The 10,502-nt window shown below is 45.0% G+C and overlaps 1 pseudogene; it reads left to right on the top strand.

Annotated features, from left to right (window-relative positions):
• Positions 1 to 602: 602 nt before the first annotated feature.
• LOC149525249 (uncharacterized) lies at positions 603 to 9,215 on the top strand (annotated as a pseudogene).
• The last annotated feature ends 1,287 nt before the right edge of the window (positions 9,216 to 10,502 follow it).

A 10,502-nucleotide genomic window follows, 5' to 3' on the forward strand; every position in this document is an offset into this window, starting at 1 on the left:
GGGGCAACTGCTGGAGCTCATGCTGTGGTACGGCTTCTCCTGGGGCTGGGGCCATAGTATGGTTGTCCCTACTGGATTAGAGGATAAAGACAATTCATTTTCTTTTGTTGCTTTTTAGTAAATTATTGTTTAATTATTCCTATAATGCTTGCATGCTAATGTATGACTGTAATGCATTCTTACACACTTTGTCACTGTGACTTGCTGCAGGTAGCATTCGTATATGTGGCCAATGAACACAGAGCTGTGTGGGGAGGGGAGAAAAAAGACACAAGACTGTTGTTATTACACCACTCCTTGCCAGTGCAGCAGTAACACATGCCTGCTTTGCTGTGGGGCTCAGAATTCAGATGCTTTTTTTTGTCATGAATGTTTCCAAGTCAGAAATGGAATAAAGCTAGTTATGGAGGACTTTGCATGTGTGCTGTGCTGCCCCCTGCTGGAAGGGACTGGGATAGTGTGAGGGTGGGCATAGGGTATAGGACCTTGTACTGTTGTATCCATGCTGGAGAACGAGTAGAAGTGGTAATTAGTGCCATGCTAGTCACACAACATTGTGCCATGGGCACCACTGGAGCTCCATAGTAAGGGACCAGGGCCCCATGGTGCCAGACACTACAGACCCAGAACAAAAAACCAGTCATGCCACAAAGAGTTGCCAATCAAAATATTCCCATGTCCTGGATCCTTACACAGTGGGAAAGGTGCTGATGGAAAGGATGGGCCAGTGGTTAGGGTGCTGCCATTGGACTTTGAAGACATTGGTATGGTGGTGAGTCAAATTTCCCCTTTGTACAGTTGTGAGGCCACATGCATTAGTACTTGTGAGGTGGTCAGATAGTGGAGTGAAGGAAGGTGGTGTGAATGCCACTAACACAGGCCTTGTAAACCTGAGCTCGGATGCCTTCAGGAAAGAGTCATGCTTCCCTCCATTGGTGCAGCTTCTCCCTCACATGGCTTTGGGTCTCTTTCCACGTGCTACTCACACTGGACCCAACCAGCCCCTTGGATCTACCTTATGCCATGTCCCCCATCTGCTTCCTATTGGCCCAGGGAGGGGACAGATAACAGCTGCAGCATAGTGTTAATTATCTCTTGTTTTATTATTCTTTCTTCTGTAACATATATATCTAAGTTATTTGTTAATAACAGGTGAATGCCATGGTGGCACACATTCGAACAAGCGCACATGACTTCAATATTGGTGCACAAGATAAAACCCACCCAGCTCATGGATGGAAAATCTTAGAGGGAACACTGACTGTGAGAGTTGTGAGCTCCCTCTGCATCCAAAGTGCTACTAAAGTTCAATGGGCACATCTTGAAAATTCTAGCTACACAAGCACAGTTAGCAAAACTACCCTATCTTGGGAGACTATCTTGGTTATGACAAACATGCAGCCCACTGAGATGAAGGAGGGCCACTTATGAAGCCCACTCACTAGCCTAGGTTGCTCCTCACAGCTGCAGAGGAAGGTCAAAAAATCTTGGTTTCATTGAAGTCAGTGGCATTTTTGCTATGAAAGATGGAATAGAATTTTACTCCAATGCAATATTTTATGTTTCCAGCAGTAGTATTGTGTTCCCAACAAACTGCTATACATGACACTAACTTTTGTAACATTAAATCAATATTTCCTGCCGTTGAAATGCTGGTTTAATATGGGATAATGCTAAGGCTATTGATATGTGATAACAGCTACCACTTGGTGGCATCCACTACATACCTAATCTTAAAACTGTGCTTTTGAGTAGATTAGAAAAATCTTGTAAAGTCATAGTTGGGCATTTTTATGGACACTGAAAACTACTAAACTTAAACTACTCTTGGTTATTTTATTAGGACTTGATAAATGGCAGTGTTCAAGTACATAATGTTTGCAGGTGGTTTGATAAAAAGTGATCAGCTTCTTCTGCAACACAGGAAATTTAGGTTCAGCATAGGAAAATCTTTAAGCATAATTAAGGGATGGCATAGGTGTCAAGACACTGGACTCACATCCAAGGCAGCAGGTTTACTGGGAAACAGTATCAGAGCATTTACCATGTTTTATGGGAAAGTGTTATCCATAATGCAACACCAAATTATTGCACTACCATGGAATTCACAGACTTGGGGGAAGGCAGTTTCTAGGGTTCCATGACCTGCTTCCTGATTGGCAAATTGTCTTGACCCTTACTGGCTACTGCCCATATATAAACTTCCTGCTTCCTTTTGGGTCTTATTTAAGCACTGAGTCATTCTGTGGTGATTGTTCTTCTTGGACCTTGTTTGACTCTCTCTTGCTGTTCTTTCCTCTTGGATTGGATCTCCTGGGTATTGGAACTCTTGTATGAATTCTGGCTATCGATAACTCTTTGACCCACCTTATTCTTGGGCATTACAGTTTGCCCATGCCACTTTCTAGCTTCTCCTAGTCTTACCTGGATATCCTGGCAACCCCATCACCTCGGGCATTGGCACTCTCACTGCAGGTCTTTCTGGATATGTGGACTCTTTACTCAGACTCTACGCCACCAACACCCCTAACTATCTCCAAGACACCACGGACTTCCTGAGAAAACTACAATGCATTGGTGATCTCCCAGAAAACACCATCCTAGCCACCATTGATGTAGAGGCTCTCTACACCAACATCCCAATGTAGATGGAATACAAGCTGTCAGGAACAGTATCCCTGACAATGCCATGGCACAACTGGTGGCTGAGCTCTGTGACTTTATCCTCACACACAACTATTTCAGATTTGGGGACAATTTATACCTCCAAACCAGTGGCACCGCAATGGGCACCCGCATGGCCCCACAATATACCAACATTTTTATGGCCGACCTGGAATAACACTTCCTCAGCTCTCGTCCACTAATGCCCCTCCTCTACTTACGCTATATTGATGACATCTTCATCATCTGGACCCATGGGAAGGAGGCTCTGAAAGAATTTCACCGTGATTTCAACAATTTCCACCCCACCATCAACCTCAGCCTGGACCAGTCTACACAAGAGATCCACTTCCTGGACACGACAGTATAAATTAGTGATGATCACCTAAACACCACCCTATACTGAAAACCAATGCACCACTATGCCTACCTACATGTCTCTAACTTCCATCCCGGACACACCATATGATCCATCGTTCACAGCCAAGCACTAAAGTACAATCGCATTTGCTCCAACCCTCCAGACAGAGACAAACACCTACAAGATCTACACCAAGCATTCTTGAAACTACAATACCAACCTGAGGAAGTGAGGAAACCAATCAACAGAGCCAGATGTATACCCAGAAGCCTCCTGCTACAAGATAGACCCAACAAAAAAAATAACAGAACACCCCTGGCATCACCTACAGTCCCCAGCTAAAACCTCTCCAATGCATCATCAGCGATCTACAGCCCATCTTGGACAATGATTTCCCACTCTTACAGACCTTGGGAGGTAGGCCACTCCTCGCCCACAGACAACCCGCCAACCTGAAGCAAATTCTCACCAGCAACTATGCACCACACCACAGTAACTCTAACTCTGGAACCAATCCTTTCAATAAACCTCGGTGCCAACTCTGCCCACATATCTACACCAGCAACACCATCACAGGACCTAACCACATCAGCCAAACCATTACAGGCTCATTCACCTGCACATCTACCAATATAATATACACCATCATGTGTCAGCAATACCCCTCTGCAATATACATCGGCCAAACTGGACAGTCCCTACATAAAAGAATAAACTGACACAAATCAGATATCAGGAATGGCAATACACAACAACCTGTTGGAGAACACTTCAATCTCCCTGGACACTCCGTAGCAGATTTTAAAGTAGCCATCCTGCAACAAAAAAACTTCAAGAACATACTTCAAAGAGACACTGCAGATCTACAATTCATCTGCAAATTTGATATTATCGGTTTAGGATTAAACAAAGACTGTGAATGGCTAGCCAAGTACAAAAGCAGTTTCTCCTCTCTTGGTGTTCACACCTCCACATCAGCTGCTAGAAGTAGGCCTCGTCCTCGCTGACTGAATTGACCTTGTTATCTCTAGCCTTACTCTTGATTGGAACTCTTTTCTTATGCCTGTATATTTATACTTGCCTCTGGAATTTCCACTACATGCATCTGACGAAGAGGGTCTTTGCCCACGAAAGCTTATGCTCCATTAAATCTGTTAGTTTATAAGGGTATGTCTACACTACAAAGTTAATTTGAACTAACAGACGTTAGTTCGAATTAACTTTGATAGGCACTACACAGGCAAACCGCTAGTTCGAACTTAATTCGAACTAGCGGAGCACTTAATTCAAACTAGGTAAACCTCATTCTACGAGGACTAACGCCTAGTTCGAATTAAATAGTTTGAATTAAGGGCTGTGTAGCCACTTAATTCGAACTAGTGGGAGGCTAGCCCTCCCCAGATTTCCCTGGTGGCCACTCTGGGCACCACCAGGGAAACTCGTCTGCCCCCCTCCAGGCCCCGGAGCCCTTAAAGGGGCACGGTCTGGCTACGGTGCCTGTGCCAGGTGCAAGCCTGCCAGCACCCAGCCAGCAGACCCTGCACCTGGCACGGCACGAACCAGCCACCCGCTGCCACCCAGCCCTCCTCCTCTTCCCGGGACCAGGCTGGCGGCTCCCGGGAGCCTGCCCAGGTCCGCAAGAGGCGGGCGCCCACCAGGTCTAGTGCGGAGATCGTGGACCTCATCCACGACCTCCGCACTAGGCACAGGAAAGTGGCCATCTAGGGCAGGATAGCTTCCAGCCTGGCTACCCAGGAGCAGGTTTGCATGAAAATCAGGGTGGTCCAGTGAGACCCCCGACCCTGAGCCCTGAGCTTAGAATGGCCGTACTGGGTCAGACCAAAGGTCCATCTAGCCCAGTAGCCTGTCTGCCGACAGCGGCCAACACTAGGGACCCTGGAGGGGATGGACCGAAACAATGACCAAGCCATTTGTCTTGTGCCATCCATCTCCAGCCTTCCACAAACAGAGGCCAGGAACACCATTTCTACCCCCTGGCTAATAGCACTCCATGGACCCAACCTCCATGACTTTATCTAACTTCTCTTTAAACTCTGTTATAGTTCTAGCCTTCACAGCCTCCAGCAGCAAGGAGTTCCACAGGTTGACTATTTGCTTTGTGAAGAAGAACTTTCTGTTATTAGTTTGAAGCCTGCTACCCATTCATTTCATTTGCTGTTCTCTAGTCCTTCTATTATGGGAACTAATGAAGAACTTTTCTTTATGCACCCTCTCCACACCATTCATGTTTTTATAGACCTCTATCATAACCTCCCTCGGTCTCCTCTTTTCTAAGCTGAGAAGTCCCAGTCTCTTTAGCCTCTCTTCATATGGGACCTGTTCCAAACCCCTGATCATTTTAGTTGCCCTCTCCCTCCCACCCTCTCTCTTTTCCTCTCCCACCTCCTTTTCCCAGTCTCCCCGAGTTTTGTTCAATAAAGAGAGTTTCTATTTTTGAACACACGTGTCCTTTATTTTGTACATCAGGAAGGGGGGCTAGGGAGGGGTAAGTGGAAGGAGGTGAGGGAGGAATGGGGTACGAGCCCCCGATGGGGAGGACTGGGGGTGGCTCTGCGGGCTCCTCGGGGTGGAAGCTCTACTGCAGCTCCCCGATTGCCCCCCCCCCCGGATGGCAGCCTGCGGCAAGTGCAGCCGGATTGATGGCCGAGTCCTGTGATATGCCGAGTGTGGGCATTCAGGGCACTCCAAGCCAGGACTGCTTTGCTGTCCCTCATCAAGTTAGACAAGCGAGCGGGGAACCCCTGAGAACTGTCTGTCCGGGGTGGGGGTTGGGTCCCTTTAAGCACAGCCCTCGGCTAGCCTGAGACAGCAGCTCCACGCTCTAAGTCCTAATCTGATTCCCTGCCGGCACTACTTCCGGCCATCCTTAACCTCGGTTCACGGTCCACTCAATGTGGACATGCTAGTTCGAATTAGCAAAATGCTAATTTGAGCAAGTTTTTAGGTCTAGATGCACTAGTTCGAATTAGCTTAGTTTGAATTAACTAATTTGAATTAAGTTAGTTCGAATTAGTGCTGTAGTGAAGACATAGCCTCAGGTGCCACAGGACTTCTTGTTGTTCTTGCAGATTTAGACTAACACAGCTACTCCTCTGATACTGGTCTTACCTTATATCTCCAAAATGGCACAGAAACCTACAGGGCCATTGAGGCTGGAATATCAATTACCCAGAATCACATTGCCCTCTTACAAGTGGAAAACTAAGTGTTACAGGTCCCAGTGGACCACCTCCAGGTGGAAACCTGCATCCTACAGGAATAGATTACTGGAGTGCAACTAGGAACCTGAAGTCTTCCTGTATCTCCTTTGATTTCTTAGCCCATGATGCCTTTACAGGCAGTCCCCGAGTTACGCGGATCTGTCTGCAGACCAGGGGGACGGGGAGCAAAGCAGAGCAAAGCCGCGGAGCCCGAGGGCAGCAGGACAGCCACGGTGCGTCTGAGCTGTCCCGCTGCCCCCGTGCTCCGCGGCTTTGCTCCGGACACCTGTGGTACAGCAGCTGGGGTGCTGCCGGTTGGTCCCGTAGTGCCGCTCTGGGCGCTACTGGACCAACCCGGCAGCACCCCAGCTGCTCTGCCCCAGGCGTCCAGATTCAGCCACTGCTGGTCAGTTTCAGCAGCGGCTGACTTGGGGACGCCTGGGGCAGAGCAGCTTGGGTGCTGCTGGGTTGGTCCAGTAGCGCCGAGGAGCGGCGGCTCTACTGGACCAACCCAGTAGCACCCCAGCTGCTCTGCCCCAGGCGTCCCCAAGTCAGCCGCTGCTGAAACTGACCAGTGGCTGACTACAGGAAGCCCCTGCCCCGGGGCTTCCTGGAATCAGCCGCTGATCAGTTTCAGCAGCAGCTGACTTGGGGATGCCTGGGGTTCTTAAGTTGAATCTGTATGTAAGTCAGAACTGGCGTCCAGATTCAGCCGCTGTTGAAACTGATCAGTTTCAGCAGCGGCTGAATCTGGACGCCAGTTCCGACTTACATACAGATTCAACTTAAGAACAAACCTACAGTCCCTATCTTGTACGTAACCCGGGGACTGCCTGTACTAGAGTATTATCATGGTACTCAGAGTAAGTTTCATGGTTTTGTAAACCAGTGCAGGCTCCTGTTTATGATGTGGCCTTATACCTATATGATGGACCAGGAAAAAGTAGACCTGATGAGTAGCCTCTTTACTGGTGTAGTCCTAGACTGTGTATTGTAGTCCTATTGTGATATGGATAAGACTTCCCTTCTCAGTGGGCATGAATGGAAAGGTAAACTGAAGACTAAGTTGTAAGTAAGGGTGTAACAAATGTAAATAGAGTCTGAATGAATTTTTTCCTGACATGTAGTGACAAACTGTGTGTGAGGGAATACTTTAGGAGCAGACTATATTTGCATAGACACAGCTACTTTACCTAGGTGTTCAGCAGACAGACCTGTCTTGCCAAAGTAATCAATTTTTTTGGTTGGCTTTGTGTTACAAATCACTATGATATTGAGTGCAAGGGTAATGAAATATTTTGTATCCTTATTGTATGAGTAAAGGACAGCAAAACTGCATTTAGCCTACCATGATGTGAGGGGGTCATCCTAAGCTGAACCTCACTTCTTAAAGAGTCCTCAAAATCATTTGTCCTCCGCTCTTCAGTGTGTAAAAACATAGCCAGTTAGGCTCAAGGGAGAGTCCTTGTTTTTTGTCAGTGATTACCAGGACTCAGTCATTAAGCTGATCTCCGGGCTACATCTTGGGCCTAGAGTGGGGACAATGTTGCAATAAAATCACTAAGCTGGGCTAAGCAGTGGAAACTCAGAGCATCTGATTTTTCAGAAGGTGAGTCCTCAGCACATCCTGAAATTCAGGTTGGGCATACAAAAATGCAGGTGTGCAAAATCACTAGTTTCTTTTGGAAAATGTTGGCCACCAAATCTAGCGTTCACTGTATGATCGCGTAATTCAGATAATATAGACACAAGCATGGTATGAAGTTTAGATAAATAGCAGTTGGCAGTTCGCCACTTGCTAGGTACTGTTATTGGTCATCCAACAATAACTTGATGGATAAGATGCTGGAGTGGGACTCAAGAGATCTGGTTCTTTACCTGGCTCCATCACTGGATGTTGGGTGACTGTGTGCAAGTGACTTCTTCTCTGTGCTTCCTCATCATTAAAATGAGAACAGTGATACTGACCTCTGTAAAAGACTTTGAAATGTACTGCTGAAAAGTGCTCTATTACTACTTGATGGTATTAATGATTGCAAGATACCAGGATTTTTATTTTAAACACCCATTTTCACACCCAGATCTCCCAGAGATGAGGACAGTTTGTTTTTAAGTGTGAAGAAAATCCCTTTAGCCATTCTTCAGTATTTGGAGAGTTGGTAAGAACTGGATATTTTTCCAGCATTTTATTTTTTCTTGTTTATAGGTTAAACAGCTGAACAAAATTCCTCCAAACCTGACATGCAATTAGTCCTTACTGAGGAGTAGTCCCCTAATTAGGTTTGGAGAGGGGGAATAAAACATTGAAGTTATATGCAATTGAAAAATCACTTCTAGTTCAGAACATGCTGAGTTAACACCTGGTAATTTTAGTACAGCCTAACAAAGACCCCTTCTTTTTTCTGTTAAAAGCATTTGCAGAAAAGAGCGTCTAGATTGGCACAGATGCTTTTCCGCAAAAGCACTTTTTGTGGAAAAGCGTCCGTGCCAATCTAGATGCGGTTTTGCTCAAGAAAGCCCCGATTGCCATTTTCGCTATCGGGGCTTTTTTGCGCAGAACAATACCGCGTTGTCTACACTGGCCCTCTTGTGCAAAAGCATTTGCACAAGAGGGCTTTTGCCTGAACGGAAGCAGCACAGCATTTCCGCAAGAAGCACTGATTTCAGACAGTAGGAAGTCAGTGTTCTTGCGGAAATTGAAGCGGCCAGTGTAGACAGCTGGCAAGTTTTTCCGCAAAAGCAAATGCTTTTGCGGAAAAACCTGCCAGTCCAGACGAAGCCCATGTGTTAGTTTCTTCACTTAAAAGTTTTATATATTGCATCGTAACTCTTAATATCTATCCAGAGTACTTAATAACAAGAAACATTTCCATATTATTTTGTATTGTCACATGTATTTTCTTTTAAACTCAGATGGCTGGCTAAAGATGGCAAGAGTGTTCTGCATTAAAGTAGAGTATATTCAATAATCTACTTCTAGAGGGCAGCAAATGACTGCTTTTCAGTGATATGAGAAAACAAAAAAATTGATAATGCATTGCTAGCAACCCAAGGACCCAATCTGGCTCTATTCAATCGGAACCTTCCCATTTTCTTCAATGGGAACAGGATCAGGCCTTTACTGTATCCCTCCCCTGAACTTCCTCATTTGTATTTCAAATAAGTAAGTGCTGTATATCAAATAAATTATACCCTTATTATCAATTTTTCCCTTTTTTGTTTGGATGAAGTGAAATGAACTATGAATACAAACATCATGTTTCCTATTAACATTTTGAGGACACAATTCAGTTACATACAAGAGCACATGGCATTATTATATTAGTATTTATCTAAATATCAGGTCAGTGTGTTTTTTTTAATTAATTTTTCATGGCATTTAACTGATTGTGAGTGACTTTTTCCTTCCACCCACATATTGTGACTAAGGACTAAAGTAGGAAAAATGAAGGCACCCTTTCTAATGGAAATAAATGCAGATAATTTCACAAATAGGGTGTAATGAAACCCAAAAGGAGAGACAAGATAAATAAAAGATCCACCTAAAATACATTTAATTTACATATAGATATTTCTATAGCTCTCTTCACTAAAGCATTTGAATATCTATTGTTTTTAAAAATGTCAGTCTGAGCTTTCCAAGGGCAAGTTTGCAAAGTTTGGTGGTGGTGGGAATATAGATTTTGGGGTGACCTTGGTATCTTTGCACTCATTTCTAATGTTAATTCTTACAACTTGCACTTTATTTTCCAACTCTTCAATATCAGCCATCCACTAATGTGCCAATAAGTGCCATCTATAGTAATCTCAGTGGACGGTGCAGATTCACCTTGCTTAGCATAAGGTGGCGCTATGTCAGTAGACAGAAGGAAAGTATATATGTATACACAATTAAGAATATAAAATGGCCCAGAGTGGCAATATCTCATCCTACATGCACACATACATGCACGCATGCACACTGGTGATATGCAAGTGACAAATCTGTGGTATATTATAAAGCAATGACTATCTGCTCTGTTTTCTGCTCACTATTTCACAACAGTCTAATCCCCTAAGCAACTTCAGACAAAACCCATTAATTTTTACAAGAAACCTGTAATGAAAATATTTTTCTTACCTTCTCATATGTGGAATTTATTCTCAAAATTACACCTGCCTATAGTCCAGAATAGGCAGGATTCAGGCCTGGGCCAGTAACAGCTTCCCTATAAGATAAAGGTTAGGGTATGTTTACACTGGAGCTGTAGAGCAGT

This window comes from Pelodiscus sinensis, chromosome 2, assembly GCF_052426305.1.
Source record: "Pelodiscus sinensis isolate ZL-2025 chromosome 2, ASM5242630v1, whole genome shotgun sequence".
NCBI lineage: Eukaryota > Metazoa > Chordata > Testudines > Trionychidae > Pelodiscus > Pelodiscus sinensis.